Below are 10,772 nucleotides of genomic sequence, written 5' to 3' on the forward strand. Positions count from 1 at the left end.
TGTATATCGTTGTTACTGTTTTGCATTTGTGAAAAATGGAAAGCATGCTTTATGTATTTGAGAAAATGTCGCATTGGCTCGAACTTCAACTCGAAATCGGCTCGAAGTGACCCAAGTTGTTGACCAAACCGAGCTGAGCTGGCCAGTCAGGGTCGAGGACCGAACCGAGCCAAGTTTGAGCTGGGGTTAGTTACTGGCCGAGTCTAAGTGAGCTACGCCAAGCTCGACTCGGTTCGACTCATGTACAACTCTGTGTGTTTATTAGATGTGAGACCTAAAAGACAATCCAAATGAGTGGGATTGTAGGTCTGCATGGTCTTTGGGACCTTCACAAAAGCAGAAGATGTACAATGCATGTCAAGTAGTCCACTTAACCATTATGAGAGTAAAGAGGTCTTACCACCCCTCTGTGACTATGATTAAGATGACACCAGATTACGATCAATGGCTTGAATTGTATCAAAGCGGGCCAAATGGACACAAACTCATTATCCCTCAATTCTCACTAAGATTTTGAACTACTTAATTCCATCGAGAGATATTTTCCTGTATTTATAGAACAAGTGATCAAGAGATGAGAATGGGTCTAGATAGAATAAAGATTATTCATATCTGATACAACCTCTTCCGTATCTCTCTCTCATCCAAACTTGAATCTCAAATTCATTTTGAATTTGAAAATATGAAACAAAGTCTTGAAAGAGAAAAGTATTGAGAAATATATGTGGAACCCACCCACTAGTAGTTACCCACAAATAGGCTTCATGGGCCCATGTCCAACATCTCCCACTCAATCATGTTGTAGGATGGGCATATCATAAATTGTCCATCTATCTTGTCTTATAACAACAACAACAAAATCTCGATCAAAATAATTAGAGGCATGGGACCAGCTAGAACATTGTTATCTTTTCACAGGTGTTTAAGTACCAAGTGACCACCTTACTAGCACTCAGTAACCCAGGCTTTGTAATGCATGACCACACCGAATGGAGTTAACTCCCGATGTGAAGTACTCGGCCAACATACTTACTTATCAAGTTATTCTGAAAAGTTAGTTTTTTTGCCAAAAAAAAAATTCAATTTGAATCACTTTAAAGTAATGTTATTAATATATATACTTTTAAAAAGAATATTGTTTATAAAAATCTATTAAAATCCCAATACTATCAGCGGATAAATCTTCAAGTGCATATGAATAATTTTAAAAACTTGGTGTAGTTGTTACGGAATCTTCCCCATGCAGATATGTAATTAGAATCAATTAAGTCGCTGGCGTAACCGAGTTTAACCAATCAAAGGTCTTTCACCATCTTACACTAAAGTAGTAACACACAATCTCATCCTCCTATACACAAGCGAATGGTTGTTAGATATAAAGAGTCACCTACGGGACTGGCTACTTGCACGTTACAATGATTATATCAAATCAAAACAATATGTAGGTAAAAGATCCTAACATATGGGTACAATTCAAGTCGTAAAATAGAGAATATCAGGCATATGTCAGGTCTAAAATATATAGGTCGTCTCACATAAGGTATGACTTGTCTCATATCCTCACCACTTGGCTTTTATTCAAAGCAAAATATTAATCGTATGAAAAGTAATGGAGTGAATTTGTTATTCAACTTGATTAGTCCATTCTTCAATATTTTAGAATAAACTTGAGTTCACCAAGATTTTTCATCTCAAAGTTTGAGAAAAGCCAATCTTTAATTATCATCAATAGTTGCATATCATTACTAGCTAGCATGACATCATCTACATATAGAGATTATTTTTTTATTTTTTTTAAGATCTTCCAAAGCATTTCATGCGTACACAATGATCTTCTTAACTCATTGTGAACTTGAAAGTGGCGATGGCTGAGTGGAACCCCATGTATCATTATCTTGAAGATTACTTCAGTCCATAGATAAATTTCAATAGTTTATAGATAGATTTCAATAGTTTACTTACTTTATTTGGATGCATATTGTCAACATATTCCATGGGTTATTGCATGTATATCTCTTCATCCAAGTCATTAATAAAGGATGCGGTCTTTACACGCATCTAATATAACTCTAAGTTTAAACTTGTGATAATGGAAAATATCATGCGAATTAAGGAGAATTTTGAAACAAGTGAAAAAGTCTTTACGTAATCGATGCCTTGTTTTTATGTGAAAGCTGCCATCGGGGTGACCAAAGCATAACAAAATTGCATAAATTTGAAGTTAGTTCCAAGTCAATGCAGATTTTTCTTATTTAAATGGGTGTTTTAAGTTCTTCAAAACGTGAATTAGGAGCGGCGAAGCTTCCATGGAGCTGTCCTTTTTCTTCAATCCTTCTATTCTAGTTTGTTTTTTATGTTTTTCTTTTGTTAGAGGATGTTAGCTATGCCAAGTTAATCTCTCAACTAAGGTTAATAGATGAAGCTTGTAGTTAATTACAATAATTAGTTTATTTGATTCAATATAACATTGGTTTGAATGATGATAGTGTTCACCACAGTTTTCGTGATCCTTCTCCAGCATGAGTAGCGTGCATGCGTGCTAAAATTAGGATTGCGGTTCCAATTCAAACCAAACAACAATGACCCCGAGCGCCAAAGTAGGCAAACACTGGGTATGACTAAGATCTGAGGAGATTGGTCGCCTGTTCAACCACTTGCTTAAAGTATAAATGGATCAGGCAATAGTCAGAGGGTGGGATTCGTCCTCTAATGATGAGTTACTTTATGTCTTCTGTACGAAAGGAGTTTCGCAATGTAGATGAAACAGGGTAAGAAAGAAAACTTACAATTGACCGCTATTGACCACTTGAGAGTGTTCCAATTACAACTACGATTATCAGTTATTGTATTTACACTATGAATTATGCTAAAAAATATAAATAGCAAGTGCGAAAAATAAATAATTATGCCAAGGAAAAGAATTTACTTTATAAGGAAAGACGATTACACTATGGAATGTAAATCTGACGAGATAATTAAAAGATAATTTGATTTATTGATTTGTTTGGGTTGGTGTGAGACGACTTTTTAAACTTGCTTAATCTTCTATTTATAATATTGCTTTATTGATCTAGATGCTTCCCACCTATTGACAGTTATTGTAATCGTTTCTTCCTTCATTCTACTCCCAGATACTTCCCACGTTCTTGCTCTTTGTGATATTCAGACACCTATCCAATAATCGTGTGAACTTAGCCATTGATTACTTAGCCGCTCAGACCCGGTCGTGCCTATGTCGATCGCTTTTAATGTAATTGATATATTGTTACTTCCTTTTGAAATGCAATAGTACATATTCGTAGAAAATCCTGCAACTATTGAACATTCATACATACAACTCACATGTGTTCAATCCTAAATAGCCAGAAATAGGAATCGACCAAATAGGGTACAAACATTGCACCCCTCATTGTTGTTCTTTTGCAGAAAGTGACTATGACGTTTGAGATTTTGTTACTGCTGGCATAAATGCTCACATGTGTTACCCAAATGTGAACTGCCTTCGACCGCTATTGTCAACGCCGATCATACGTTTCTAGGCATTAGATGAACCTTGAATTAACACGTGTCTCAAAAAAGAGTCGTTCTGCCGCAATAGGCATGATTTCCTAATTAATGTTGCTTTCCGATTGCCTATATATGCGGTTTCGTATTCGAATCCATTACGATTCCACATCCCTCTTTCTTTATATCTATTTGCTTCCAAAATCTCCATTGCTCTACTTTCATCCGTCAGCCATGGCTTATTCATCGTCCAAACCAACTTTCTATCAAAAATATATAATGTCGGTGATGGATCTGTTTACGGGAAGATGTTCAGAGGATATATCTTTAAATCCCCGGTCCATGAAGATGCTTTTTGTTTAGGACCTTCGTTCTCTCTAGATGTCTCGGCCGAAGCACTGTGGCCTTCAGATATGTCCTTCCCAATATGTCCCGAAGACAACACCCTAATTCAGTCTGGAATTATTCCTATGCAATAAATGCATTAAAGACACCGAGATTATGGCCGAAACCACTTATAGGGTGAGAAGATTGGTTCAACAAAGTATCAGCTCAATGTGAAGAATCATGGAAAGAGCTTGGCATCTTCGAATGCATTAAACTGTCACTTTTAAAGTACTCGCCTAACACTCCTCTCTTTCTTGCTTTGACATCATTTTAGAGTACTTCTACCAGCCCTTTCATGTTCAATTATGGTCCGATAAGTATCTCCATCAAAGACATTTGTCATCTGACTGAACTATTACCCTTTGGAATAATATATCATGCAAAGGCTAAAGATGGACATCACAAGAACTTCCCTAACAAGAACGCCAAAGGGTATACTAATTTTATGACCGCGTACCGTAAATTCGAGAGACCAGTCAAGGAACTTGAACATCTAGCCTTTCTTCTTTTCTGGATCTGTCACCATCTACTGTGTCAATGTCCAGCATGTTATGACCGAATACATTGCTCTGGCCAAATGCCTCATTCAAGAGCAACAAATAGCGTTGGCACTATTCGTCCTTAGTCATCTATATAGAAGTCTCTTTGAGATCAATATTAAAGGGCTATATTCGGCTGGAGGGCCTATATGGCTAGCACGAATGTTCGTTACGTATTTTCGACCACAAATTTTCAGTCGAGAGCACCCCAATCAATCATTTTCTTCATATAACGACCGAATTCTTCACACTACTTTAGAGAATGCTACGGTTGATGAGTATCTATGAGGTTTCTTTTCTTTGACAATTCTGACAACAGTTCATCCTTCATGCCCTTCGCAGAGAAAAAGACCTACTGGCCAGACTGGCTCACAGGGCAATTCGATCCCGAGGACGAGCATGGAGTCGGCCGACTTCATCATTCTTGGAACTGCTATGTCGTCAGCCGAGATTTGGCTTTCGGCGGCACAATTGAAAAAGGTAAGAATGCAAAGGTAGGGATCGAACAATATCACCGTTCTCTGTTCACTCGACAGCTAGGCTTTGTACATCATATTACGTGTCCTCTTACGCATGTAACAAACAATCAGCCTCCCTTCAACCAAGTAATAGTCACTGATGGGGAGTTCTATGTCTCTCTTGAGTTGGATTATTGTAAAGAAGCGGCCATCCTCCATATGCCAGTTTATCTGAAATATCCTTCAGTAATGAGCAACTTTGTATCGTGGTGGGACCGTCAATATGCTAACCTCTTAGGCGGTCGAAGCACCACGAAACTTTTGCTTTAACTCTACTCCCAATTAGGCCTAGTGGAGAGCAAGAAAAGAAGTGTTCCTGCCCCTCAATTATTATCCCAAAGAAGACAACAAGAGCAAAGACAAAGCTGATTACTGCTCAACGACCGAAGTTCCTTATCCAGACGTCTCGCTGATCACCCAGGAACATCTTGACATTCTGGCGGCCACTCTACCATAATGGATGGCCTAAGGAAGATTTTCGACTTGGGAGGTATCAGTCCTCCCCCAAATCCTCCTACTCTTTCTTTTCAATGATCAATTCCTTCTAAACCTCCTTCACCCTTAAAATGTCGGCCATTAAAGAGAACTAAAAAAAGCCGAAGAATACTTCTTCCGTTGAGGCCATTATTGCTTGTGAAAAATATTTTAAAGTAAAATATTGGCCTCAAAGTAGATTACTATGAAGAAATAACCACGAGCATCCAGCGGCATAAAGATGCTCATTACAATAAATGTTTTAACAAATGGATTTAGGACAAGGAGAGATTGGATAATCCTGACCTTCCATTTGAAAAATACCTCAAGCATTATCATCTCCAACCGTCACCATTTCCTACTGTAGCTCAGCCATTAACGACTATAAGAAAGGATCCTAAATCCATCAAAGGCTTGTCATTCAGACATGCTCTTCACTCTGACTTAGGTGGAGATTGTTCATTTTATGCTCTTGCTCGAATTGATATTCTCACTCTTACACTTATCGTATTTGTTTTGATCCTTTCAGTGACTTAGGAACTACCCAAATTAGCACCGGCTCACGAGCAGAGTATGTACCGTACCAACGATTTCACTACCTGCACTTCCAACTTTTACAGATGAAACGGCCGTGGCGGTGATCACCCCCGTGAGTCTTAGAGATCCTGCTCTTGCAACTACGGTGGTGGTGGATTTAGATACCACAATCGACACAAAGATGTCCCTTCGAGAAGTTCGCTTGAGGTTAGTGCTCCCTCTGGTGATTCGGAGCGCGCATAGCAGACTCCTTCGCCCGCATTGATCATTCGACGAAGAATTTTGATTTCCACTCCTTGGCCTTTCACTCTGACTTTGGCCCCAACAATTCCTTCGTCACCCATTGCAATTGGTGAAACCTCAACTCTGACCGAGTCTGCAACAATTGATGTAACTACAATACCTGAAAGATCGGTCAAGGCTGAGAGACTCGTTTCTTAAGAGGCAGCGGCCATGAGCACTTCTGCGGACATAGTTGAGCAAGCCATGATTGTTGTCGAGCAACAACAATTGGTCGGTGCTGATCAACCAGCTTAAGTTGCTTCGATCGAGATTCCAATAGCACCGACCGAGACAAGTGGTTGACGTGACTTCTCTTTCTCCTCTTCAACAATTATTCCTGGAAGTGATGGTTCTTCCTTCGTCAATCTTTCTCCAGTCGATGATGCTCTCTTTGTACTTAAGAAGGATTTAATCGGAGAGATGCATGGAGTAAAGTCTCCTCTCTACCATGACAACTTTCAAAGTTTATTGGCCGAGTTGTACGAGCTTCGTTGAAAACGGCTGTCTGAATCCTTCGATGCCGAATTGACAGACAAAATTGGCTAATTGGTTGATTCAACATGTATGCTATCCCAATTAGACCCAACTTTGGTAACCAAGGCATCGTCTCTTATAGATCTTCAGGGCACACTTGACATGTATTGTCAAGCTAAGGCGATTGTTGGTCATCTTGAAGCTGAGAAACAAGCAACCGGTCTCAAGAAAGCCAGTGTACAAGAAGTTGCTCACACACTCTCGGCCAAAAAAGTTGCAGCGAGAGCTACTAAAACGAAGATCGGGAATTTAAAGATTAGGATTGAGGCTTTAGAGGCTAAACTGATCACATTGAGACAACAATTAGCAGGCAAACGTGCGGAGCAGCTCAAGACTGCGAATGAGATTTCCCGGTTAGTTACTACATCACATTCACAAGCAGAAGAAATGAATCAGGTGTCTTGATCAACGGCAAGGGGAGAAGCATCGCTATCATGCTAGAAAGGAATGGTGATGGCCGAAGCATTCTTTCAACAATGTTTATCCTCTGATCTGTAACACTTTTTGTGTGAATGAATGGCCATCGAGCCACTTTTGAGACTCTCATTTTCTCGAGTAATTGTTTGCAACTACACTTTCTAGAACATTCGCTAGTTTTTAGTTGACCACAAACTACTTCCGAATATCTTGCCTCAACCTCCCATACCACGAGCAAACTGGAACGTGTAGTTTCTTTTAGCCACGTCTTTTACGGATTGTGGGCTTTCTGAACCCACTATTTAAATGACATTGAATTTCCAATCTCCTCATAACTTTTTCAAATTCGAATGTTCCCATGGCTATTGAACTACCTTCCCTCATTGCTGGAGCTGAGTCCTTTTTTCAAGAGATTTTCAACAAAGGATTGGAAGACTTCTCTTTCTCTTTTCTACCATCTGACGTAAGGAGATTCATTACTAATGCATCATGTTCGCTTGACCTTCATCCTTCAGATGAGATGAACGGTAAACTCAAGGGTCTACTTGCAAAGCCGGAACAGTTAGTAGATATGGGAAATCAATATGAGACACCGTGCCATCTCCATGGGGTGCACACATGTTTCCTAGAATAGCAAGAAGCAACCATGAAGGACTCGGCCAATATGAGTGGCAAATATGAAAGAGTTCGGTACAACAAGTTGCGTTGTGTTCAGGCACACCAATTCAACCGATCGATGTTGAGGATGTTGCAATCTTACCACTCCGGCATGATGGATGAATTACGAGAGCGAGGCAACACATTTATGTAAAAGAAATGGCTGACCCAGTGGACTTGGAGTTCATAGATGAACAGATTCATCTATACCGAACTTGGTCGATGGCAAGCCATGCTGATAAAAAGGACATTGAAAGCGAAGTACACTCTATTTCTATTCGTGTTGATCAATTACTTCACTTCTTGCCACGTTTCATTGAGGGAAACTGCCGAGGGCTCGCTAAAGAGAAGAATGAAGCAAAGATGCAGGCCCTCTTAGTAGAATTTGATAGCTAAAAGATTTGATTTTTTTATTTGTCTTCAATATTCTTGCTTTCTTTCTCTTATAACCAAGCAGTCGATGACCAACATAATCATGAATAAAATTTTAACCCTTAGTCAACATTCAGATGTTGTGTATTTTCTATACTGACCACATCGCATAGGATGAGTGATCATCTCGTGATTCACCTACCCTTTGTATAACAGCATGGATTCTTAGTGCTTAGTCGTCCCTAATCGTACTTGTCATATCTTACTTGCAGCGATATATCACATCAGGAGGAATTAATCTTGTTGCATTCCAACGCCTTAGAAACAACTGCATTTACATTTTGGAAAAGTCAATCAATGCCACTCATATATGTGCATTAACTGCTCATTTACTTCATTTTTTCTATAAAAGAGAGGCTTTGGACTCCAAATCCTCACAAACCCAATGGCCTTTTGCATTCCATCTCCATCTATGATGGATTTTCTCCCTTAGGCTTCAAAACCATGGGGAGAAGATCACCATTAGGCCTAGATCCCTTCCCAAATTCTTCTGCACTCGCTGTTTCCTTTTTCATCCAAAGCATCACTGATCTTTCTGTACATTACCAGTCCACTTGGATGATCATGAAGCCTTCCCCAGTACTTCGATGATTTGAGATGACAATGTAGTGGCCGGATTCGATTGCTTCACCATTATCTCCCTTATCCCAGAATATGGGACTCTGTCAAGGGATGGCTTGGTAGAGAACATAACGCTTGGGGCTCATGCATATCATGCTAATAATGAGATGCCATGGTTGATGGGGCTTTCTCTTAACACTTTGGCTGCCGTCTCGGCTCAGGTCCATCTACTTTACTCAGGCCGAGTCCATCCGAACATCCAAAGGTTGGTTTCATTGACCAAATCCCTTTTTGGCAGGACCAGCCAATCTCTAGCGAGATTGATCATGTATTGGCCGAACAGAAGCTTGTGGTCCTTGGCCATGTGGGGCTCTATCAATCTGTCGAGAGATGACTCGGCAGAATGTAACGTGTGGGTCCCGAATAAAACTACGCCAGGTACCTGCTTGTTTGTTACAAAAAAATTATGGCTAGGGAAGTGGAAGCATCAGACCGAGAGGGGACGTGAAGTCATAATCCCGACCATCTACTTCATCAATGACTTGTCCCCTCCATCCTCTTCTTCCTTATCCCTGCAGTTTGTAATGAATCGGCCTTGTTGTAACGCCCTGAAAATCGGGGGTCGAGCAAGAGCCCAACTCCCAAGTTCCAACGCATCACTTATGCAACATAGATAATGATGATTAAATGTTGTCTGTATTAGCACATCAAACATGAATGAGATTACACTAAATCAGCATATTATACTCCGGGGATAATTAAATTACGCAAGCGAAAGACTGTGATAAGTATATATAGAGCATATAAGTGGTAAGTCCCCAGAGTATCAACATGTCGCTAAGTTAAATAGATTACATGTATAGTTCTCAAAATTACAAAATGAAAAAGTGTAAGGTCTGCTAATCCATATCCCTATAGCCCCGATGACACAACTCCAGGTCTATATAGACCTGTCAAAGAGTTGCAAATAGGAGAACTCCTCCTCGTCATCATAGAAGACAGGCTCCATCTCGTAAACCTTGTCACCACCTGAAAGTACAACAGAGTCTGGTTGGTGTTTTAAAACACCGTCCCAGAGTGGGAGTGAGTGATTAACCCAGTGGATCTATAAGGTAAAGGTTAACATGTTATCAATTCAGTCAAGCAGTAATAATAAAGCAATACAACAAGCATTTCTAGGTACTCTGGTTAATGCAAGAATAATATGTATTAATGATGCATGCCCTCGCTTACACTCCCTCTGCGACATCATCTCACGATTGCGGCATGCACCCCTTCCTCTGTGCTCAACTCCAACACCAAAGGCACATGCAATGTGGTGCATGTGCATGATTAGCCAAGTTCTTACTTAATCTTATTCATACAGCAGGTTGGGAAGCTAAGACACCTTCCTTTATATCATTTACCCAAACAATGATCCATTTAGGGTCGTCAATCCTAATTAATCTCATACGATAGCAGTTCTAGGTCACCACGGAGAGGCTTATCACCTCAGCGCATGCCTAGTTTATACTCAAAGTCACTACGGAAAGGCTCGTCACCTTGGCGTAGTCTTAATGTATACTCGATGTTACTCCACCGGTGCCCTACCAACTGACAGTCCATTTTCAAAGGCTTGTCACCAACCTGATTGGGGACCATAGCCAGGTTGCACCGGGGAGGCTCATCACCCTAGTATAGGCCGACAGCTCGACCACGGTGTCCCATACCACAATGTTCGGCTCATGAATCTTAGCAGATCGTGGTACTAAGGTTAAACAGGCTTTGCACTGGTAAGTAGGTACCTTAGATTCAAGCAGTAGTGTCCATACATGGTAAACACACAATAGGCCAATTAGGTTACTTGATAAGTTCGATTGGTACGAGCTTATGCTAAATTAGTCGACATGGTACCACTGTTGACAATCATCATATGACTCAGATTCATCTA

Source organism: Magnolia sinica, chromosome 1 (genome assembly GCF_029962835.1).
Source record: "Magnolia sinica isolate HGM2019 chromosome 1, MsV1, whole genome shotgun sequence".
NCBI classification, from domain to species: Eukaryota; Viridiplantae; Streptophyta; class Magnoliopsida; order Magnoliales; family Magnoliaceae; genus Magnolia; species Magnolia sinica.